This window comes from Carassius gibelio, chromosome B8 (assembly GCF_023724105.1).
Source record: "Carassius gibelio isolate Cgi1373 ecotype wild population from Czech Republic chromosome B8, carGib1.2-hapl.c, whole genome shotgun sequence".
NCBI classification, from domain to species: domain Eukaryota; kingdom Metazoa; phylum Chordata; class Actinopteri; order Cypriniformes; family Cyprinidae; genus Carassius; species Carassius gibelio.
The window spans coordinates 30,531,077-30,557,678 of NC_068403.1; the positions used below are offsets into that span (position 1 = coordinate 30,531,077).

At 35.7% G+C, this 26,602-nt stretch overlaps 1 protein-coding gene across 1 annotated transcript in view; it reads right to left on the bottom strand.

Moving 5' to 3' along the window:
- cdk11b (cyclin-dependent kinase 11B) overlaps nt 1–25,443 on the bottom strand; it is a 376,069-nt gene extending 350,626 nt beyond the window's left edge. Inside the window, exon 1 of the mRNA XM_052562906.1 lies at nt 25,438–25,443. The gene's annotated coding sequence lies outside the window, so the exon portion shown is untranslated. The remainder of the gene's footprint in view (nt 1–25,437) is intronic.
- Between the last annotated feature and the right edge of the window lie 1,159 nt (nt 25,444–26,602).

A 26,602-nucleotide genomic window follows, 5' to 3' on the forward strand; every position in this document is an offset into this window, starting at 1 on the left:
ACCTCGGTGCTCGGGCCCTAATAAAAAACAAAGCAGATACAAGAGGGTCCTCGCACCTCGGTGCTCGGGCCCTAATTAAAGCTGCAAGCAGCGATGAACGGGCCCTCGCACACGGGCTCACCGGCGAGTGGCTTCAGTAAATAGGTGAACGGTGAGAAACATGCATTGAAACTCATAAACATAAGTGGAATATATCAAAGTTTACTCCATATTTGTGCCAATCTTTGTGTTGCCAGCAGGGTGTGCTATCATTATAATTGAATATTGTCCCTCAGATGTGTTCAGGGCAGGACTCTTATCGAACATGTGAAGTTTGGGGAAGATCGGACAAATTATGCCTGAGTTACAACAACTTCTCTTGCTGTGGCGAGACATCAAAATTTGTCATGACGCCATGGACATGCCCTTTAACAAAAACTCAAGATCTCCACAAGTTAACATTGCACAGGCCTTTAGATTAGACTGACTACAAAAAATACATTATTCTCAAAAAAATTCTAGTAGTAGTTTGTCATAGCATACAACATGTCACTTCCTGTTGCCAGCAGGTGGCGCTATGACTATAACTAAATATGGGCATGTAGATCTGTTAAGGGCAGAAGTCTTATCTAACATGTGAAGTTTGGGGCAAATTGGACATTGTAAGTCTGAGTCACAGCAACTTCCTTTTTCATGGCGAAACATCGAATTTTGTCAGGCCGCCATGGACACGCCCTTTAACGAAACCTCAAAATCTTCGCAATTTAACATCGCAAACGCCTTAAGATTTAACTGAGCAAGTTTGGTGTTGATCTGAATATATCTCTAGGAGTAGTTTGTTAAAGTACAACCCCTGAAAATGGCAAAAACAACGCCAATTTTGCAGAGATAATTCTAAATAACCAACTTCCTGATGGGATTCGGATTTCGTAACATGGGACATTTTTGTAGGTATTGGTGTGTTACATGTGTGTACCGATTTTTGTACATGTACTTGAAAAATAGCTCGAGGCTCACTCCATTGAATGTGCATATGCACTCCGTTGAAAGTTTATAGGTGGCGCTATCGAGCCATTTTGCCACACCCAATGGAATTTTGGCCTTCAGATCTGTTCAGGCTAGGACCCTTATCACACATGTGAAGTTTTGGCAAGATCGGACACTTTATGCCTGAGTTATAACATCTTTTATTCCCATGACGAGACATCGAATTTCGTCACGGCGCAATGGACACGCCTTTTAACAAAAACTCAAGATTTTCACAACTAAACATCACACAGGTCTTTAGATTAGACTGACCACAAAAAAGGCATTGATGTCATAACATTTCTAGAAATAGTCTGTCACAGTGTAAAATATGTCACTTCCTGTTGCCAATAGGTGGCGCTATGACTATAACTGAATATGGGCATGTAGATCTGTTCAGGTCAAGAGTATCATCCAACATGTGAAGTTTGGGGCAGATTGGACATTGTATGTCTGAGTTACAGCAACTTCCTTTTTCATGGCGAAACATCGAAATTTGTCAGGCCGCCATGGACACGCCCTTTAACGAAACCTCAAGTCCTTCGCAATTTATCATCGCAAATGGCTTTAGATTACACTGATCAAGTTTGGTGTTGATCTGAATAAATCTCTAGGAGGAGTTCGTTAAAGTACAACCCCTGAAAATGTCAAAAACAACACCAATTTTGCAGGAAAAATTCAAAATAACCGACTTCCTGTTGGGATTCGGATTTCATACCAAGAGACTTTTTTGTAGATATTGGTGACTTACATGTGTGTACCAATTTTTGTACATGTACGTGAAACATAGCTCGAGGCACACTCCGTTGAAAGTGTATAGGTGGCGCTATCGAGCCATTCTGCCACACCCGGTGGAATATTGGCCTGCAGATCTGTTCAGGTTAGGACTCTTATCACACATGTGAAGTTTGGGGAAGATCGGACATTTTATGCCTGAGTTATAACATCTTTTATTCACATGGCGAGACATCGAACTTCGCCATGGTGCCGTGGACACGCCTTTTAACGAAAACTCAAGATCTTCACAACTGAACATCGCACAGGCCTTTAGATTAGACTGACCACAAAAAAGACATTTATGTCAAAAAATTTCTAGGACTAGTTCGTCACAGCGTAAAATATGTCACTTCCTGTTGCCAATAGGTGGCGCTATGACTAAAACTGAATATGGGCATGTCAATCTGTTCAGGTTTGGAGTCTCATCAAACATGTGAAGTTTGGGGCAGATTGGACATTGTATGTTTGAGTTATAGCAACTTCATTTTTCATGGCGAATCATCGAAATTCGCCAGGCCGCCACGGACACGCCCTTCAACGAAAACTCAAAATCTTCGCAATTTAAAATCGCAAAGGCCTTTAGATTAGGCATACCAAATTTGGTGTTGATTTGAAGAAATCTCTAGGAGGAGTTCGTTAAAATACAACATATGGAAATGACCAAAATTACACAAAATTTGCTCATAATATTACAAATAACCAACTTCCTGTTGGTTTTAGAATTATGCTCCAAGAGTCTTTTTTGTAGGTATTGGTGTGTTACAAATGTGTGCCAATTTTCGTGCATGTACCTGAAACATAGCTCGAAGGCTGTTGATTTTCTTGGTATAGGTGGCGCTGTCGAGCCATTTTGCCACACCCTCTTCTGAATCCTATATCAGACGAAAATTTTCACCTGGTTTTATGCGTGTGCAAAGTTTCATGACTTTTTGAGCATGTTTAAGCCCTCAAAAATGCGATTCATTTTGGAGAAGCGGAAGAATAAGAATAAATATAGCTGCAAGCAGCGATGGCGGGCTCAAGCCACCAGTGCCATCGCCACCCCGGTGGCATCAGGTAAACTGTGCCCAGCGGGCACATGCATTCACAATATCCCTCTGGCAGTGAGGTTTTAAAGGATATGGCAGTTAAAGGGTTAATCCGAATCATCTAGACTTTAAAATCACATTCACAGAACAATATATATGTATAACTTTAGTAACACTTTACAATAAGATTCCATTCATAAACATTATGTTAACATGAACAATATTTATATAGCATTCATTCACGTCAGTTAATATTCCAAACTTAAACATTAAAACATTGTTTTATTGTGATTTTTTTCCAAGCACATTTTACCAATTCCTAACCATATAAATCTTAATAACTACCATTATTTTTTATTTAATCATTTATGAGTGCTATACAATAGTCCAGGAAAGCTGGAAGAGAAAAACTCCTTATATTCATGTGTGCAGAATTATTAGGCATGTTTTCTTTTACAGATGAAATGCGCTAAAATAGACTTTTAACTCAAACTGTAAGGTCGAAAATTATGAAATACCCATGAGAAATATCAAACACAAATGCAATACAGAAATGGATAAGTTAAGACTTGACCATTGTACAAAAAATACTGACTGGGTCATGAGGTCAGAAAAGAAGAAGAAAAAAGCAGGTCAAGAAGAACTGACAAAAAGAATTGCAAAATAATTCGTAATTAATGTGAAGATTAATTTTTAGTCAATTCTGCAAGACAGACTTTTCAGGAAAGGAGGTGGAATAAAAATGAGCTCCTAAATCTTAATCCTGGATTCTGGAAGATATATTCCTCAAACCATCGAACAAGAGGAGGTGGTGCTGGTCCTTCACGAGTCACTCTAATCTGTTCATAAAGCCTATATATAAAGATTTAATATATAGTATTTCACAATACTTCATGGTATTCTAATTAAATCATTTTTTGGAATCTTAAGTCTCTCAGAGCCTGACACCGAGTAATTCTGGAGACTCCAGGAAAGTGGCAGTTCTGTAAAATGTTGGCGCTGGAGACTAAATGCTCCCTGATAGTTTCACACCTTATTCACTTAACACACACACACACACACACATTACCCACAGTGACAGTGGGACTGAGTGACATCAGATGTATGATAGTTTTTTTTAATTTTCTATCATCCATACAGTGTTGTATAGTCATGAAACTATGGTCATGAGACCAGTCATTCTGAGGAAATATGCCTCAGAATGACTGGTCTTCTATGTGTACATTTTTTTTTTTTAAGTGTTTAGAAGCTGCACTTTAAAAAAATAAAAAGACATTTACTGGTTCCTTTTTTACTATTATTTCAAAAAATCATCACGGCAAAACCATTCAAGCTATCCAAAATTCATTCACACCTATTCTGTAAGATTAATTCTTTAAACAGTGGTAAAAGAGGATGTGGTGCTGAACCTTCAAGAGTCACTCAAAACGTATCTGTCCATAAAGCCTATAAAGAATTATTCTTAATATACAGTTCAAAATACTTCAGCTTGTTATTCTAATTAAGTGAGGGTCATTTTATCAGTAAAATATATACAATTCATTTTTTTTTGAAAGATTTCTATAAATGATTTAAATCATACTCGTTTCTACAATAATTATTTAAAAGTAATCCTATAGCTCCCTCTGGTGGCCATTATAGGTACTAAGAATTGCAAGCTTGATTTATAAGTTATGATAGTTTAAATTTTATGCTGGCTCTTGAAAGTGATAAAGCTATGAAACTTACTGTGCTTCCTTCAAATGAGGACTTCTACTTATATAAAAAATTATGAAGATTTAGAATGAAAAATTTTAAAGATATTGTAAAATAACTATTGTATTTTTTTATGTTACTTTAATAAATCTCTATGGCAACACCATTTAAGCTATCCTAAACCCATTCACAATTTAACATCTCAGTATATAGGCATAATGTTGAAAAAGGAGTATGGAGTAGTATGAGGAGGAGTATGAATTCATTTGCAGGCTTTATCATAAATCCACAATAAAATTTCTGAGTTCTGTATCAATCTGTGTTGTTGTTTGTTTATTTTTATCTTTTATTTTTCATAGGAAGATAACTTACTCTCATTTTTAATAAATGTGCTTATAAACCAAGGACAAGCTATTTATAGCTGTATTTATAAACTGCTTACTACTGACTATTGATATTGGGACAAGGCTTTATAAAGCATGAACTGACTATTTAATAATGAGTGCAGTTATTATAAAGTGTTATCAATGAATTTGCTAATGTTAACAAATTAGACATTATTTTACAGTGTTATCAAATCCTTAAATGACTCATAAGCATTTGTGAAAGTTCTGCTTGCATTACAGCTTAGTATTGATCTGTGAGCTGAACAGATTTACTGTTACATCCATGAGATTATGTAAATTAAAATAAATATAATGTCACAGGATGTCATAGGTCAGTATCAAATGAGTTTGAAATTATTATTTGCAGCACAAATAAGGTTTTTTTAGGATTTTTAAAAACCCCTAAAACTGTCAGAAAAAGGTTAAGGCCTAAGCTATTTCTATGTGAGTGGCTAATTTTATTTTTGTTTTTATAATTGTAATACACAAACTATGAAATTATACAAAATGTATAAAAAGATAAATAAATAAATACGCATACATTAAAAAAGCAGCCAAGTCGAATGAGTTTCCTTTTTTATATAGATTAAAATTGAAGACAGAAACAAGTGGTAAATGTGGTCACTTTAATATTCAAATCCAGTAGATCCAGTTTATGTTCACGTGGCTGTTTTCGTTTATATTCGCCAAGCTATTATGTATTTTGAAATAATCTTGTCCGTGATGTGTTCGTTCGTACGACGAAAGCCAGAATCCTGCAGCTCGAGAGATATGTTATCTGCCAGTCTCGCTTTCAAATAGTCTTGCACACTTAAACAGGTCACAAACACCTGCATTTAGCTCTTGTTGTGTTACAATGGGTTTATTGTGTGCATTTGTGGTAATATTTTATTTAAAAAAGCTCTTAAACAAGAATAAATTCGTTTGTTTTGAGCTGGACACTGTACGCGCTGATCGGAGGCGGTGATTTCAGATAGGCAGCCACAAATATTTCATTTTCACACAAACAGTTCAAAAACATCTTAATTTAGCTCTTGGTGTGTTCTAATTGGTTGATTGTGTGATATCGCTGTAATAATTTATTTTTACAAGCTTTAAAACAGGAATAAATTCGTTTTTTTCTGAGCTCTTTACTCCAGACGCTCGTGGTCACAGCGGTGATTCATCTCTCCTATTTCTCACATATCTCTGGCCAGAAATAATTTATCCATGAGCCCTGAACCGGTAATAATCAGATATGTTGGTTTAGCTTGTCAGTGTTAATTAAATCTAAGTATTTGTTTGTATTTTTAACCGATTTAAAAGTGAAAGTAAAAGTTCGGGAATTGAACCTGTAGGGGCGCTATTTCTCTCAGACAATGGAAGTCTGAAGCACACATACTCAAACTGAGGGACAGAGTGAGATGAGATGTCTGAGAGTTTTTTAATTTTCTGTTATCCATACAGTGTTGTAAAGTCGTGAAACTATGCATATTTCCTCAGAATGACTTTTTCATCTGTATGAAAAAATTATTTGACGTGTTTGGAAGCTGCAATTTAAAAATACAATAATGATTCCCTTTGTAAGGTCATTTAAAAAAATCACCATGGCAAAACCATTCAAGCTATCCAAAATCCATTCACAATTTAAGTTCCTATCAGAAATACTGATGTGTGTTCAGAGTTTTGTGAAATTCTAAGTATGTTATTTGCCTCAAAATCACCTGAGAAGTATTCCAGTTTGACATGTTGCCACGCCAACAATTTTTTAGATATCAATATCCCCCTTGCAGATTTATATCGGCTGTGTTTTAACATTATTCTGATGAAGTTTGAAGCAAATCGAGTAATAATAAGATGCTGAATTCAAATCATTTTGAAAATGACACACTTCCTTCTGCCAGTTGGTGGCGCTATAACTTTGACTCCTAATAGTCACATATATGCGATCGACATCATACAACGAATAATCTGATGAAGTTTGATTAAAATCAGGAAATGTATGTGGACGGTATTAGACACTTCCTGTTTCTCATTTCTCGCCATAATTTCAACGCCTCGCCACGAGCAAACCGTTCGAGATATCAAAAATCCCCTGGCAATTTTTCATCCCCAGTGTCGTGAGATCATGTTGACCGAGTTTGGCGGCAATCGAGAAAAAAACCTATGACAAGTATTTCAAATTCCAGAGCATGCGCTTTTTACATAACTCTAAATAGCTGACTTCCTGATGGGCGGAGCCTATGACATGCAATACGAAAGTTGTTTGGCACGATGAGATCTATATGTGTACTGAGTTTCATATGAATATGTGCAAGTATGTGTGAGCTATACATCAACATTTCTAACTGTGTTCCAGGGGGCGCCGTAGAGCCCCTGTGCCACGCCCGGGTCCCAGCCTCTGCAGGCTCCTAAAGGCCACAGATTCCAAAGTGTGCGCAAATTTTCAAGAGTTTTTGAGTATGTTAAGGACCCCAAAAGCCCCCACAACTTTGACGAAAAATTTGAATACTAAACCCTAAATAGCCAACTTCCTGTTGGGCGGAGCCTATGATATGCAATACAAAAGTTGTTTGGATTGATGAGATTTATATGTGTACCGAGTTTCATACGTCTACGAGCAAGAATGTATGATATATGGCCCTCCATATTCCAGGGGGCGCTGTAGAGCCCCTGTGCCATGCCCGTGTATCAGTCTCTGCCCGGCCCTAATGGCCGCAGGTTCCAATCTGTGTGCCAATTTTCAAGACTTTTTAAGCACGTTAAGGGCCCCAAAAGCCCCCGAGACGTTGGAAAAAAAAAAGCATAATAATAATAATAATAATAATAATAATAATAATAATAATAATAAAAAATAATCCTAAGGAAAACAATAGGCCTCTCGCCCTTTGGGCTTGAGCCCTAATAATAATAAACGGAGCAATTCCAAGAGGGTCCTCACACCATCGGTGCTCGGGCCCTAATAATTAAAGCTGCAAGCAGCGATGAACGGGCCCTCGCACCCGGGCTCACCAGCAGCGAGTGGCTTTAGTTAATAGGTGAACGGTGAGAAATATGCGTTTAAACTCATAAATATAAGTAGAATATATCAATGTTTATTCCATATATGTGCCAATCTTCCTGTTGCCAGCAGGTGGCGCTATCATTATAATGGAATATTGGCCTTCAGATGTGTTCAGGGCAGGACTTTTATCGAACATGTGAGGTTTGGGGAGGATTGGACATTTTATGCCTGAGTTACAACAACATCCTATTTCATGGCGAAACAATGAAATTTGTCAGGCCGCCATGGACACGCCCTTTAACGAAACCTCAAGATCTTCGCAATTTAAGATCGCAAAAGGCTTTAGATTACACTGACCAAGTTTGGTGTTGATCTGAATAAATATCTACGAGGAGTTCGTTAAAGTACAACCCCTGAAAATGGCCAAAACAACACTAATTTTGCAGAGAAAATTCCAAATAACTGACTTCCTGTTGGGATTCGGACTTCGTACCAAGAGACTTTTTCGTAGATATTGGTGTGTTACATGTGTGTACCGATTTTTGTACATGTACGTGAAACATAGCTCAAGGCGCACTCTGTTTAAAGTGTATACGCACTCCGTTGAAAGTGTAAAGGTGGCGCTATTGAGCCATTTTGCCACACTCTATGGAATATTGGCCTTCAGATCTGTCCAGGCCAGGACCCTTATCACACATGTGAAGTTTGGGGAAGATCGGACATCTTATGCCTGAGTTATAACATCTTTTATTCGCATGGCGAGACATCGAACTTCGTCGCGGCGCCATGAACAAGCCTTTTAACGAAAACTCAAGATCTTCACAACTGAACATCGCACAGGCCTTTAGATTAGACTGACCACAAAAAAGACATTGATGTCATAAAATTTCTAGGAGTAGTTCGTCGCAGCGTAAAATATGTCACTTCCTGTTGCCAATAGGTGGCGCTATGACTATAACTGAATATGGGCATGTCAATCTGTTCAGGTCAAGAGTCTCATCCAACATGTGAAGTTTGGGGCAGATTGGACATTGTATGTCTGAGTTACAGCAACTTCCTTTTTCATGGCGAAACATCGAAATTTGTCAGGCCGCCATGGACACGCCCTTTAACGAAACCTCAAGTCCTTCGCAATTTAACATCGCAAATGGCTTTAGATTACACTGACCAAGTTTGGTGTTGATCTGAATAAATCTCTAGGAGGAGTTCGTTAAAGTACAACCCCTAAAAAATGGCAAGAACAACACCAATTTTGTATGGAAAATTCAAAATAACCGACTTCCTGTTGGGATCCGGATTTCGTACCAAGAGACTTTTTTGTAGGTATTGGAGTGTTACATGTGTGTACCAATTTTTGTACATGTACGTGAAACATAGCTCGAGGCGCACTCCGTTGAATGTGTATAGGTGGCGCTATAGAGCCATTCTGCCACACCCGCTGGAATATTGGCCTGCAGATCTGTTCAGGCCAGGACTCTTATCACACATGTGAAGTTTGGGGAAGATCGGACATTTTATGCCTGAGTTATAACATCTTTTATTCCCATGGCGAGACATCGAACTTCGTCGCGGCGCCATGAACAAGCCTTTTAACGAAAACTCAAGATCTTCACAATTGAACATCGCACAGGCCTTTAGATTAGACTGACCACAAAAAAAACATTGATGTCATAAAATTTCTAGGAGTAGTTCGTCGCAGCGTAAAATATGTCACTTCCTGTTGCCAATAGGTGGCGCTATGACTATAACTGAATATGGGCATGTCAATCTGTTCAGGTTCGGAGTCTCATCAAACATGTGAAGTTTGGGGCAGATTGGACATTGTATGTGTGAGTTATAGCAACTTCATTTTTCATGGCGAATCATCGAAATTCGCCAGGCCGCCACGGACACGCCCTTCAACGAAAACTCAAGATCTTCGCAATTTAACATCGCAAAGGCCTTTAGATTAGGCATACCAAATTTGGTGTTGATTTGAAGAACTCTCTAGGAGGAGTTCGTTAAAATACAACACATGGAAATGACCAAAATTACACAAAATATGCTCATAATATTAAAAATAACCGACTTCCTGTTGGGTTTAGAATTTCGCTCCAAGAGTCTTTTTTGTAGGTATTGGTGTGTTACATATGTGTGCCAATTTTCGTGCATGTACGTGAAACATAGCTGGAAGGCTGTTGATTTTCTTGGTATAGGTGGCGCTGTCGAGCCATTTTGCCACACCCTCTTCTGAATCCTATATCACCAGGTTTGACGCGTGTGCAAAGTTTCATGACTTTTTGAGCATGTTAAAGCCCTCAAAAATGCGATTCATTCGGGAGAAGAAGAAGAAGAAGAAGAATAATAATAAATATAGCTGCAAGCAGCGATGGCGGGCTCAAGCCACCAATGCCATCACCACGCCGGTGGCATCAGGTAAACTGTGTCCAGCGGGCACATGCATTCACAATATCCCTCTGGCAGTGAGGTTTTAAAGGATATGGCGGTTAAAGGGTTAATCCGAATCATCTAGACTTTAAAATCACATTCACAGAACAATATATATATATATATATGTATGTATGTATGTATATATATATATATATATATATATATATATATATATATATATATATATATATATATATATATATATATATATATATATATATATATATATTTAGTAACACTTTACAATAAGATTTCATTTATAAACATTATGTTAACATGAACAATATTTATATAGCATTCATTCATGTCAGTTAATATTCCAAACTTAAACATTAAAACATTGTTTTATTGTGATTTTTTTCCAAGCACATTTTACCAATTCCAAACCATATCAATCTTAATAACTACCATTATTTTTTATTTAATCATTTATGAGTGCTATACAATAGTCCAGGAAAGCTGGAAGAGAAAAACTCCTTATATTCATGTGCAGAATTATTAGGCATGTTTTCTTTTACAGATGAAATGCGCTAAAAAAGAGTTTTAACTCAAACTGTTTTAACTCAAAGTCGAAAATTATGAAATACCCATGAGAAATATCAAACACAAATGCAATACAGAAATGGATAAGTTAAGACTTGACCATTGTACAAAAATGCTGACTGGGTCATGAGGTCAGAAAAGAAGAAGAAAAAAAAACAGGTCAAGAAGAACTGACAAAAATAATTGCAAAATAATTAGGAATTAATGTGAAGATTAATTTTTAGTCAATTCTGCAAGACAAACTTTCAGGAAAGGAGGTGGAATAAAAATGAGCTCCTAAATCTTAATCCCGGATTCTGAAAGATATATTCCTCAAACTATCGGACAAGAGGAGGTGGTGCTGGTCCTTCACAAGTCACTCTAATCTGTTCATAAAGCCTATATATAAAGTCTTAATATATAGTATTTCACAATACTTCATGGTATTCTAATTAAATCATTTTTTGGAATCTTAGATTTCTCAGAACCTGACACATTGTAATTCTGAGACTCCAGGAAAGTGGCAGTTCTGTAAAATGTTGGCACTGGAGACTAAATGCTCCCTGATAGTTTCACACCTAAATTCACTTAACACACACACAAACACACACACACACATTACCCACAGTGACAGAGGGACAGAGTGACATCAGATCTATGATAGTTTTTTAATTTTCTATCATCCATATAGTGTTGTATAGTCATGAAACTATGCATATTACCTAAGAATGACTTGTCTTCTATGTGTACATTTTTTTGAAGTGTTTAGAAGCTGCACTTAAAAAAATAAAAGACATTTACTGGTTACTTTTTTACTGTTATTTCAAAAAATCACCACGACAAAACCATTCAAGCTATCCAAAATTAATTCGCACCTGTACTGTAAGATACATTCTTTAAACAGTGGTAAAAGAGGATGTGGTGCTGATCCTTCAAGAGTCACTCAAAACTTATCTGTCCATAAAGAATTATTCTTAATATATAGTTCACAATACTTCAGCTTGTTATTCTAATAAAGTGAGGGTCATTTTATCAGTAAAATACATAAAATTCATATTATTTTTCTTTGAAAGATTTCTATAAATGATTTAAATCAAACTTGTTTCTACAATAATTATTTAAAAGTGATCCTATAGCTCCATCTGGTGGCCATTATTGGTACTAAGAATTGCAAGCTTGATTTATATGTTATGATAGTTTTAATTTTATGCTGGCTCTTGAAAATGAATAAATAAATACGTACACACATTAAAAAAGCAGCCAAGATGAATGAGTTTAATTTTTTATATAGATTAAAAGTGAAGACAGAAGCAGCTGGTATATGCGGTCACTTAATATTAAAATCCAGTAGATCCACTTCAGATTTATTTCTCAACAGTTTATGTTCACGTGGCTGTTTTCGTTTATATTCGCCAAGCTATTATGTATTTTGAAATAATCTTGTCCGTGATGTGTTCGTTCTTGCGACGAAAGGCAGAATCCTGCAGCTCGAGAGATATATGTTATTCTGCCAGTCGCGCTTTCAAATAGTCTTGCACACTTAAACGGGTCACAAACACCTACATTTAGCTCGTGTTGTGTTATAATGGATGTATTGTGTGCATTTATGGCAATAATTTATTTTGAAAAGCTCTTAAACAAGAATAAATTCGTTAGTTTTGAACTTGTGACACTGTGCGCGCTGATCGGAGGCAGTGATTTCAGATAGGCAGCCGCAAATATTTCATTTTCACACAAACAGTTCAAAAACATTTTAATTTAGCTCTTGGTGTGCTCTAATTGGTGAATTGTGTGATATCGCTGCAATACTTTATTTTAAATAGCTATAAAACAAGAATAAACTCGTTTTTTTCTGAGCTCATCATTCCACACGCTGGTGCTCAGAGCGGTGATTCATCTCTCGTGTTTCTCACGTATCACTGACCACACATCAATTATTAATGAGCCCTGACCTGATAATAATCATATATGTTGGTTTAGCTTGTCAGTGTGAATTAAATCCAAGTATTTATTTGTATTTTAACCGATTTAAAAGTGAAACAAAAAGACAGTCTCCTCCCTTTTTTAGTCCGGTAACTGCACCTGTAGGGGCGCTATTTCTCTCAGACAATGGAAGTCTAAGCACACACACTCAAACAGAGGGACAGAGTGATATGAGATGTCTGACAGTTTTTTAATTTTCTGTTATCCATACAGTGTTGTAAAGTCATGAAACTATGCATATTTACTCAGAATAACTTTTTTTCTGTATGAAAAAAGGTTTTGAAGTGTTTGGAATTTAAAAATGCAGGAAAATTAATAATTCCATCTTTATTGTCATTTAAAAAAATCCCCACGACAAAACCATCCAAGCTATCCAAAACCCATTCACAATTTAAGTTCCTCAATGTTTTTTCAACATGTGCACCAAGTTTGGTGTGTATAGTGTTACTCTCCTCTGAGCAGTATGCATTAATTCACAGCTAAATGTAAAAAACAATCCACATTCAAATCAAAATAGCCGACTTCCTGTTGGTCGTAGCTCATGACTGTGAATTAGAAAGTTGTCCGTCTTGATAAGAACAATTTTTGTACTGAGTTTGGTGTCTGTAGCTAAAACTAACCCCCCCACTTTTGACAAAAGGTGGCGCTATAGAGTGCCTCTTCCACGCCCTCTTATGAAATTTTGCCAGTGTCTAGCTGTCACTAATACTGATATGTGTTCTGAGTTTGATGAAATTCTAAGTATGTTATATGCCTCAAAATCACCTGAGAAGTATTCCAGTTTGACATGTTGCCACGGCAACAATATTTTTAGATATCAATATCCCCCCAGCAGATTTATATCGGCTGTGTTTTAACATTATTCTGATGAAGTTTGAAGCAAATCGAGTAAAAATAAGATGCTGAATTCAAAGCATTTTGAAAATGACACACTTCCTGCTGCCACTTGGTGGCGCTATAACTTTGACTCCTAATAGTCACATATATGCGATCGACATCATACAATGAATAATCTGATGAAGTTTGATTAAAATTAGGAAATGTATGTGGATGGTATTAGACACTTCCTGTTTCTCATTTCTCGCCATAATTTCAAAGCCTCGCCACGAGCAAACCGTTCGAGATATCAAAAATCCCCTGGCAATTTTTCATCCCCAATGTCTTGAGATCATGTTGACCGAGTTTGGTGGCAATCGAGTAAAAAACCTATGACAAGTATTTCAAATTCCAGAGCATGCGCTTTTTACATAACTCTAAATAGCTGACTTCCTGTTGGGCGGAGCCTATGATATTCAATACGAAAGTTGTTCGGCACAATGAGATCTATATGTGTACTGAGTTTCATATGAATATTGGCAAGTATGTGTGAGCTATACATCAACATTTCTGACTGTGATCCAGGGGGCGCCGTAGAGCCCCTGTGCCACGCCCGGGTCCCAGCTTCTGCAGGCTCCTAAAGGCCACAGATTCCAAAGTGTGTGCAAATTTTCAAGAGTTTTTGAGTATGTTAAGGACCCCAAAAGCCCCCACAACTTTGACGAAAAATATGACTACTAAACCCAAAATAGCCAACTTCCTGTTGGGCGTAGCCTATGACATGCAGTACGAAAGTTGTTTGGTTTGATGAGATCTACATGTGTACCGAGTTTCGTGTGTCTACGTGCAAGTATGTATGATATATGGCCCTCAGTATTCCAGGGGGCGCTGTAGAGCCCCTGTGCCACGCCCGTGTATCAGTCTCTGCCCGGCCCTAATGGCCGCAGGTTCCAATGTGTGTGCCAATTTTCAAGACTTTTTAAGCATGTTAAGGACCCCAAAAGCCCCCGAAACCTTGGAAAAAAATTAGAAGAATAAATAATAATAATAATAACAAATAATCCTAAGGAAAACAATAGGGCTCTCGCCCTCCAGGCTTGAGCCCTAATTAAAGCTGCAAGCAGCGATGAACGGGCCCTCGCACCCGGGCTCACCGCCATCGTGTGGCTTTAGTAAAAAGGTGAACGTTGAGAAATATGCATTTAATGTCCTAAATATAAGTGGAATATATCAAAGTATATCCCATATATGTGCCAATCTTACTGTTGCCAGCAGGTGGCGCTATCATTATAATGGAATATTGGCCTTCAGATGTGTTCAGGCCAAGACTCTTATCAAACATGTGAAGTTTGGGGAAGATTGAACATTTTATGCTTGAGTTACAACAACTTCTCTTGCCGTGGCAAGACATCAAATTTTGTCATGGCGCCATGGAAACGCCCTTTAACAAAAACTCAAGATCTCCAAAAGTTAACATCGCACAGGCCTTTAGATTAGACTGACCACAAAAAAGACATTGATGTCAAAAAATGTCTAGGAGTAGTTTGTCACAGCGTAAAACATGTCACTTCCTGTTGCCAATAGGTGGCGCTATGACTATAACTGAATGTGGGCATGTAGATCTGTTAAGGGCAGAAGTTTTATCTAACATGTGAAGTTTGGGGCAGATTGGACATTGTATGTCTGAGTTACAGCAACTTCCTTTTTCATGGCGAAACATCGAAATTTGTCAGGCCGCCATGGACACACCCTTTAACGAAATCTAAAGATCTTCGCAATTTAACATCGCAAAGGGCTTAAGATTACACTGACCAGGTTTGGTGTTTATCTGAATAAATCTCTAGGAGGAGTTCGTTAAAGTACAACCCCTGAAAATGGCAAAAACAACGCCAATTTTGCAGAGAAAATTCTAAATAACCGACTTCCTGTTGGGATTCGGATTTCGTACCAAAAGACTTTTTTGTAGGTATTGGTGTGTTACATGTGTATACCGATTTTTGTACATGTACGTGAAACATAGCTTGAGGCGCACTCTGTTGAAAGTGTATAGGTGGCGCTATCAAGCCATTTTGCCAAACCTGATGGAATTTTGGCCTTCAGATGTGTTCAGGCCAGGACTCTTGTCACACATGTGAAGTTTGGGGAAGATCGGACATTTTATGCCTGAGTTATAACATCTTTTATTCCCATGGCGAGACATCGAACTTCGTGACGGCGCCATGGACACGCCTTTTAACGAAAACTCAAGATCTTCTCAATTTAACATCGTACAGGCCTTTAGATTAGACTGACGACAAAAAAGACATTGATGTCAAAAATTTCTAGGAGTAGTTTGTCGCAGCGTAAAATATGTCACTTCCTGTTGCCAATAGGTGGCGCTATGACTATAACTGAATATGGTCGTGTCAAACTGTTCAGGACAGGAGTCTCATCCAACATGTGAAGTTTGGGGCAGATTGGTCATTGTATGTCTGAGTTATAGCAACTTCCTGTTTCATGGCGAATCATCGAAATTCGCCAGGCCGCCACACACAGGCCCTTCAACGAAAACTCAAAAGCTTCGCAATTTAACATCGCAAAGGCCTTTAGATTAGGCATACCAAATTTGGTGTTGATCTGAATTAATCTCTAGGAGGAGTTCGTTAAAATACAACGCATGGAAATGACAAAAATGACACAAAATTTGCTCATAATATTAGAAATAACCGACTTCCTGTTGGGTTTCGGATTTTGCTCCAAGAGACTTTTTTGTAGGTATTGGAGATTTACATGTGTATACCGATTTTCATACATGTACATGAAACGTAGCTCGAGGCGCACACCGTTGAACGTGTATAGGTGGCGCTGTTGAGCCATTTTGGCACACCCACTTCTGAAACCCATATCAGACGTAAATTTTCGCCAGTTCTGAGGTGTGTGCAAAGTTTCATGACTTTTCGAGCATGTTTAGGCCCTCAAAAATGCGATTCATCTTAGAGAAGAAGAATAATAATAATAATAATAATAATAATAATAAACGGAGCAATTCCAAGAGGGTCCTCACACCATCGGTGCTCGGGCCCTAAATATAGCTGCAAGCAGCGATGGCGGGCTCAAGCCACCAATGCCATCGCCACCCCGGTGGCATCAGGTAAACTGTGCCCAGCGGGCACATGCATTCACAATATCCCTCTGGCAGTGAGGTTTTAAAGAATATGGCAGTTAAAGGGTTAATTCGAATCATCTAGACTTTAAAATCACATTCACAGAACAATATATATATATATATATATATATATATATATATATATATATATATATAAAACTTTAGTAACACTTTACAATAAGATTCCATTTATAAACATTGTGTTAACATGAACTATATTTATATATCATTCATTCATGTCAGTTAATATTCCAAACTTAAACATTAAAACATTGTTTTATTGTGATTTTTTTCCAAGCACATTTTACCAATTCCAAACCATATCAATCTTAATAACTACCATTACTTTTTATTTAATCATTTATGAGTGCTATACAATACTCCAGGAAAGCTGGAAGAGAAAAACAGGTCAAGAAGAACTGACAAAAGAATTGCAAAAGAATTAGGAATTAATGTGAAGATTAATTTTTAGTCAATTCTGCAAGACAGACTTTCAGGAAAGAAGGTGGAATAAAAATGAGCTCCTAAATCTTAATCCCGGATTCTGGAAGATATATTCCTCAAACCATCGGACAAGAGGAGGTGGTGCTGGTCCTTCACGAGTCACTCTAATCTGTTCATTAAGCCTATATATAAAGTCTTAATATATAGTATTTCACAATACTTCATGGTATTCTAATTAAATAATTTTTTGGGAATCTTAGATCTCTCAGAACCTGACACATTGTAATTCTGAGACTCCAGGAAAGTGGCAGTTCTGTAAAATGTTGGTGCTGGAGACTAAATGTTTCCTGATAGTTTCACACCTAATTCACTTAACACACACACACACACACACACACACACACATTAACCACAGTGACTGAGGGACAGAGTGACATCAGATGTATGATAGTTTTTTAATTTTCTATCATCCATATAATGTTGTATAGTCATGCAACTATGCATATTTCCTCAGAATGACTGGTCTTCTATGTGTAAATTTTTTTGAAGTGTTTAGAAGCTGCACTTTAAAAAAATAAAAGACATTTACTGGTTCCTTTTTTACTGTTATTTCAAAAAATCACCACGACAAAACCATTCAAGCTATCCAAAATTCATTCGCACCTGTTCTGTAAGATAAATTCTTTAAACAGTGGTAAAAGAGGATGTGGTGCTGAACCTTCAAGAGTCACTCAAAACGTATCTGTCCATAAAGCTTATAAAGAATTATTCTTAATATACAGTTCACAATACTTCAGCTTGTTATTCTAATTAAGTGAGGGTCATTTTATCAGTAAAATACATAAAATACATATTATTTTTCTTTGAAAGATTTCTATAAATGATTTAAATCATACTTGTTTTACAATAATTATTTAAAAGTATTCCTATAGCTCCATCTGGTGGCCATTATTGGTAGTAAGAATTGCAAGCTTGATTTATAAGTTATGATAGTTTTAATTTTATGCTGGCTCTTGAAAATGATAAAGCTATGAAGCTTACTGTGCTTCCTTCAAATGATGACTTCTACGTATATAAAAAATTATGAAGAGTTGGAATGAAAAATTTTAAAGATATAGTAAAATAACGATTGTATTTTTTTTTTTGTTACTTTAATAAATCGCTATGGCCACACCATTTAAGGTATCCTAAACCCATTCGCAATTTAACATCTTCAGTATATTAGCTTCATGTTAAAAAAGTTTGGTGTGAACTACTTGTGTCTTCTTGGAGGAGTATGAATTCATTTACAGGCTGATTTTATCATAAATCCACAATACAATTTCTGAGTTCTGTATCAATCTGTGTTGTTGTTTGTTTATTTTTATTTTTTTATTTTTCATAGGAAGATAACTGACCCTTTACTCTCCTTTTTAATAAATGTGCTTATAAACCAAGAACAAACTTTTTATAGCTGTATTTATAAACTGCTTACTACTGACTATTAATATTGGGACAAGGCTTTATAAAGCATGAACTGAATATTTACTTTTTGAGTTTGAAATTATTATTTGCAGCACAAATAAGGTTTTTTAGGATTTTTAAAAATCCCTAAAACTGTCAGAAAAGGATAAGGCCTTTAAGATTTCTATGTGAGTGGCTAAATGTATTTGTTTTTATAACTATAATGCATAAACTATGAAATTATACAAAATGTATAAAAATGTACAACAGTTATTGTTTTCCAATGTTTTTTATTTATTTATTTAATTTTTTTAATTTTATTTTATTTACATTTAAAAAAATTGGCCTACTGCAATCATTCTAAACAGCTTGAATAAAACCTGTTAATATTTATTATAGACCACTGTAACTGTGTATAATCTAACAAACAAGTTTATTATGAAAATAAAAGTGTACACCAGATAAATTGGACGATAAAGAAATTGCTAACAATAGTATAATAGAGCATGTTTTAGGTTTTTAGGCGTTTAGATGCAGAAATGGACAAATCAAATGTAAAATAAAATGTAATTGATTTAATTAAATATAGATTAATTGTTGTTAGAGCAAAATAATAAATAAATAAATAAATAAATAAATAAATACGTTCACACATTAAAAAAAAGCAGCCAAGATGAATGAATTTAATTTTTTATATAGATTAAAATTGAAGACAGAAGCAGCTGGTATATGCGGTCACTTAATATTAAAATCCAGTAGATCCACTTCAGATTTATTTCTCAACAGTTTATGTTCACGTGGCTGTTTTCGTTTATATTCGCCAAGCTATTATGTGTTTTGAAATAATCTTGTCCGTGATGTGTTCGTTCGTACGACGAAAGCCAGAATCCTGCAGCTCAAGAGATATATGTTATTCTGCCAGTCACGCTTTCAAATAGTCTTTCACACTTAAACGGGTCACAAACACCTGCATTTAGCTCTTGTTGTGTTACAATGGGTTTATTGTGTGCATTTGTGGTAATATTTTATTTAAAAAAGCTCTTAAACAAGAATAAATTCGTTTGTTTTGAGCTCGACACTGTACGCGCTGATCGGAGGCAGTGATTTCATATAGGCAGCCACAAATATTTCATTTTCACACAAACAGTTCAAAAACATCTGAATTTAGCTCTTGGTGTGTTCTAATTGGTTGATTGTGTGATATCGCTGTAATAATTTATTTTTAAAAGCTTTAAAACAGGAATAAATTCGTTTTCTCTGAGCTCTTTACTCCAGACGCTCGTGATCACAGCGGTGATTCATCTCTCCTATTTCTCACGTATCTCTGGCCAGAAATAATTTATCCATGAGTCCTGAACCGGTAATAATCAGATATGTTGGTTTAGCTTGTCAGTGTGAATTAAATCTAAGTATTTATTTGTATTTTTAACCGATTTAAAAGTGAAAGTAAAAGTCCGGGAATTGAACCTGTAGGGGCGCAATTTCTCTCAGACAATGGAAGTCTGAAGCACATACTCAAACAGAGGGACAGAGTGAGATGAGATGTCTGACAGTTTTTTAATTTTCTGTTATCCATACAGTGTTGTAAAGTCGTGAAACTATCCATATTTACTCAGAATGACTTTTTTTCTGTATGAAAAAAGGTTTTGAAGTGTTTGGAATCTAAAAATGCAGGACAATTAATAATTCCATTTTTACTGTCATTTAAAAAAATCACCACGACAAAACCGTTCAAGCTATCCAAAATCCATTGGCAATTTAAGTTGTTTAAAATGTTTTGGCATCATGTAGACAAAGTTTGGTGTGTATAGTGTTACTCTCCTCTGAGCAGTATGCATTAATTCACAGCTAAATGTAAAAAAAAAATCCACATTCAAATCAAAATAGCTGACTTCCTGTTGATCGTAGCTGATGACTGTGAATTAGAAAGTTGTCCGTCTTGATAAGAACAATTTTTGTACCGAGTTTGGTGTCTGTAGCTAAAACTAACCCCCCCACTTTTGACAAAAGGTGGTGCTATAGAGTGCCTCTTCCACGCCCTTTTAAAAGCTTTTTCCATTGTCTAGCTATCAAGAATACTGATATGTGTTTTGAGTTTCATGTAAATCTGAGGTTGTTATCTGCCTCAAAATCACCATAACAGAATATTCAAGTTTGACACGTTGCCATGGCAACAATATATAAGATATCAATATCCCCACAACAGATTTACATCGGCCGTGTTTTGACATTATTCTGATGAAGTTTGAAGCAAATCGAGTAAAAATAAGATGCTGAATTCAAAGCATTTTGAAAATGACTCACTTCCTGCTGCCAGTTGGTGGCGCTATAACGTTGACTCTTAATAGTCACATATATACGATCGGTATCATACATCGAAAAAACCGATGAAGTTTGATCAAACTCAGGCAATGTATGTGGATGTTATTAGGCATTTCCTGTTTCTCACTTTTTGCCCTAATTTCAACGCCTCGCCACGGGCAAACCGTTCGAGATATCAAAAATCCCCTCGCAATTTTTCATCCCCAATGTCTTGAGATCATGTTCACCGAGTTTGGTGGCAAACAAGTAAAAAACCTATGACAAGTATATCAAATTCCAGAGCATGCTTTTTTTAAACAGCCATGAATAGCTGACTTCCTGTTGGGCGGAGCCTTTGACATAGAGCGCGAAAGTTGTTAAGCTCAATGAGATCTACAAGTGTACTGAGTTTCATATAAATATATGCAAGTGTGTGTGAGCTATGGTTCAAGATTTCTGACTGTGTTCCAGGGGGCGCTGTAGAGCCCCTGTGCCACGCCCGGGTCCCAGTCTCTGTGGCGTCCTAATGGCCGCAGATTCCAATGTGTGTGCCAATTTTCAAGAGTTTTTGAGCATGTTAAGGCCCCCAAAAACCCCCGGAAGGTTTAATAAAAAATAAAAAAAATAATAATAATAATAAGAAATATAGCTGCAAGCAGCGATGGCGGGCTCAAGCCACCAATGCCATCGCCACCCCGGTGGCATCAGGTAAACTGTGCCCAGCGGACACATGCATTCACAATATCCCTCTGGCAGTGAGGTTTTAAAGGATATGGCAGTTAAAGGGTTAATCCGAATCATCTAGACTTTAAAATCACATTCACAGAACAATATATATATATATATATATATATATATATATATATATATATATATATATATATATATATATATATATATATATAACTTTAGTAACACTTTACAATAAGATTCCATTTATGAACATTATGTTATCATGAACAATATTTATATAGCATTCATTCATGTCAGTTAATATTCCAAACTTAAATATTAAAACATTGTTTTATTGTGATTTTTTTCCAAGCACATTTTACCAATTCCAAACCATATCAATCTTAATAACTACCATTATTTTTTATTTAATCATTTATGAGTGCTATACAATAGTCCAGGAAAGCTGGAAGAGAAAAACTCCTTATATTCATATGTGCAGAATTATTAGGCATGTTTTCTTTTACAGATGAAATGCGCTAAAAAAGAGTTTTAACTCAAACTGTAAGGTCGAAAATTATGAAATACCCATGAGAAATATCAAACACAAAGGCAATACAGAAATGGATAAGTTAAGACTTGACCATTATACAAAAAATGCTGACTGGGTCATGAGGTCAGAAAAGAAGAAGAAAAAAACAGGTCAAGAAGAACTGACAAAAAGAATTGCAAAATAATAAGGAATTAATGTGAAGATAAATTTTTAGTCAATTCTGCAAGACAGACTTTCAGGAAAGGAGGTGGAATAAAAATGAGCTCCTAAATCTTAATCCTGGATTCTGGAAGATATATTCCTCAAACCATCGGACAAGAGGAGGTGGTGCTGGTCCTTCACGAGTCACTCTAATCTGTTCATAAAGCCTATATATAAAGACTTAATATATAGTATTTCACAATACTTCATGGTATTCTAATTAAATACTTTTTTGGAATCTTAGATCTCTCAGAACCTGACACCGAGTAATTCTGAGACTCCAGGTAAGTGGCAGTTCTGTAAAATGTTGGCGCTGGAGACTAAATGCACCCTGATAGTTTCACACCTAATTCACTTAACACACACACACACACAGACACACTACCCACAGTGACAGAGGGACAGAGTGACATCAGATGTATGATAGTTTTTTAATTTTCTATCATCCATATAGTGTTTTATAGTCATGAAACTATGCATATTTCCTCAGAATGACTTGTCTTCTATGTGTACATTTTTTTGAAGTGTTTAGAAGCTGCACTTTAAAAAAATATAAGACATTTACTGGTTACTTTTTTACTGTTATTTCAAAAAATCACCACGACAAAACCATTCAAGCTATCCAAAATTCATTTGCATCTGTTCTGTAAGATAAATTCTTTAAACAGTGGTAAAAGAGGATGTGGTGCTGATCCTTCAAGAGTCACTCAAAACATGTCTATCCATAAAGCCTATAAAAAATTATTCTTAATATACAGTTCACAATACTTCAGCTTGTTATTCTAATTAAGTCATGGTCATTTTATCAGTAAAATACATAAAATTCATATTATTTTTCTTTGAAAGATTTCTATAAATGATTTAAATCATACTTGTTTCTACAATAATTATTTAAAAGTAATCCTATAGCTCCATCTGGTGGCCATTATTGGTACTAAGAATTGCAAGCTTGATTTATAAGTTATGATAGTTTTAATTTTATGCTGGCTCTTGAAAATGATAAAGCTATGAAACTTACTGTGCTTCCTTCAAATGATGACTTCTACCTATATAAAAAATTATGAAGAGTTTGGAATGAAAAAAATTAAAGATATAGTAAAATAACTATTGTATTTTTTTATGTTACTTTAATAAATCGCTATGGCCACACCATTTAAGGTATCCTAAACCCATTCGCAATTTAACATTTTCAGTATATTGGCTTCATGTTAAAAAAAAGTTTGGTGTGAACTACTTGTGTCTTCTTGGAGGAGTATGAATTAATTTACAGGCTGATTTTATCATAAATCCACAATAGAATTTCTGAGCTCTGTATCAATCTGTGTTGTTGTTTGTTTATTTTTATTTTTTTATTTTTCATAGGAAGAAAACTGACCCTTTACTCTCCTTTTTAATAAATGTGCTTATAAACCAAAAACAAGCTATTTATAGCTGTATTTATAAACTGCTTACTACTGACTATTAATATTGGGACAAGGCTTTATAAAGCATGAACTGACTATTTACTTTTTGAGTTTGAAATTATTATTTGCAGCACAAATAAGGTTTTTTGGGATTTTTAAAAATCCCTAAAACTGTCAGAAAAGGATAAGGCCTAAGATTTCTATGTGAGTGGCTAAATTTATTTGTTTTTATAACTATAATGCATAAACTATCAAATTATACAAAATGTATAAAAAAGTACAACAGTTATTGTTTTCCAATGTTTTTTATTTATTTTTATTTTTTTATTTTTTTGGATTTACATTTAAAAAAATTAGCCTACTGCAATCATTCTAAACAGCTTGACTAAAACCTGTTAATATTTATTATAGACCACTGTAACTGTGTATAATCTAACAAACAAGTTTATTATGAAAATAAAAGTGTGTACACCAGATAAATTGGACGATAAAGAAATTGCTAACAATAGTATAATAGAGCATGTTTTATGTTTTTAGGCGTTTAGATGCAGAAATTGACAAATCAAATGTAAAATAAAATGTAATTGATTTAATTAAATATAGATTAATTATTGTTAGAGCAATATAATAAATAAATAAATAAATAAATACGTACACACATTAAAAAGCACCCAAGATGAATAAATTTCATTTTTTATATAGATTAAAATTGAAGACAGAAGCAGCTGGTATATGCGGTCACTTAATATTAAAATCCAGTAGATCCATTTCAGATATATTTCTCAACAGTTTATGTTCACGTGGCTGTTGTCGTTTATGGTCGCCAAGCTATTATGTATTTTGAAATAATCTTGTCCGTGATGTGTTCGTTCGTACGACGAAAGCCAGAATCCTGCAGCTGGAGAGATATGTTATTCTGCCAGTCGCGCTTTCAAATAGTCTTTCACACTTAAACGGGTCACAAACACCTGCATTTAGCTCTTGTAGTGTTACAATGAGTTTATTGTGTGCATTTGTGGTAATATTTTATTTAAAAAAGCTCTTAAACAAGAATAAATTCGTTTGTTTTGAGCTCGACACTGTACGCGCTGATCGGAGGCGGTGATTTCAGATAGGCAGCCGCAAATAATTCATTTTCACACAAACAGTTCAAAAACATCTGAATTTAGCTCTTGGTGTGTTCTAATTGGTTGATTGTGTGATATTGCTGTAATAATTTATTTTTAAAAGCTTTAAAACAGGAATAAATTCGTTTTTTCTGAGCTTTTTACTCCAGACGCTCGTGATCACAGCGGTGATTCATCTCTCCTATTTCTCACGTATCTCTGGCCAGAAATAATTTATCCATGAGCCCTGAACCGGTAATAATCAGATATGTTGGTTTAGCTTGTCAGTGTGAATTAAATCTAAGTATTTATTTGTATTTTTAACCGATTTAAAAGTGAAAGTAAAAGTCCGGGAATTGAACCTGTAGGGGCGCTATTTCTCTCAGACAATGGAAGTCTGAAGCACATATACTCAAACAGACGGACAGAGTGAGATGAGATGTCTGACAGTTTTTTAATTTTCTGTTATCCATACAGTGTTGTAAAGTCGTGAAACTATCCATATTTACTCAGAATGACTTTTTTTCTGTACGAAAAAAGGTTTTGAAGTGTTCGGAATTTAAAAATGCAGGAAAATTAATAATTCAATTTTTACTGTCATTTAAAAAAATCACCACGACAAAACCGTTTAAGCTATCCAAAATCCATTGGCAATTTAAGTTGTTTAAAATATTTTGGCATCATGTAGACAAAGTTTGGTGTGTATAGTGTTACTCTCCTCTGAGCAGTATGCATTAATTCACAGCTAAATGTAAAAAAAAATCCACATTCAAATCAAAATAGCTGACTTCCTGTTGATCGTAGCTGATGACTGTGAATTAGAAAGTTGTCCGTCTTGATAAGAAAAGTTTTTGTACCGAGTTTGGTGTCTGTACCTAAAACTAACCCCGCCACTTTTGACAAAAGGTGGCGCTATAGAGTGCCTCTTCCACGCCCTCTTATGAACTTTTGCCAGTGTCTAGTTATCATAAATACTGATATGTGTTCTGAGTTTGATGAAATTCTAAGCATGTTATATGCCTCAAAATCACCTGAGAAGTATTCCAGTTTAACATGTTGCCACGGCAACAATATTTTTAGATATCAATATCCCCCCAGCAGATTTATATCGGCTGTGTTTTAACATTATTCTGATGAAGTTTGAAGCAAATCGAGTAAAAATAAGATGCTGAATTCAAATCATTTTGAAAATGACACACTTCCTGCTGCCAGTTGGTGGCGCTATAACTTTGACTCCTAATAGTCACATATATGCGATCGACATCATACAACGAATAATCTGATGCAGTTTGATTAAAATCAGGAAATGTATGTGGATGGTATTAGACACTTCCTGTTTCTCATTTCTCGCCATAATTTCAACACCTCGCCACGAGCAAACCGTTCGAGATATCAAAAATCCCCTGGCAATTTTTCATCCCCAATGTCTTGAGATCATGTTGACCGAGTTTGGAGGCAATCGGCAAAAAAACCTATGACAAGTATTTCAAATTCCAGAGCATGCGCTTTTTACATAACTCTAAATAGCTGACTTCCTGTTGGGCGGAGCCGAATGACATGCAGTACGAAAGTTGTTCAGCACGATGAGATCTATATGTGTACTGAGTTTCATATTAATACGAGCAAGTATGTGTGAGCTATACATCAACATTTATGACTGTGTTCCAGGGGGCGCCATAGAGCCCCTGTGCCACGCCCGGGTCCCAGCC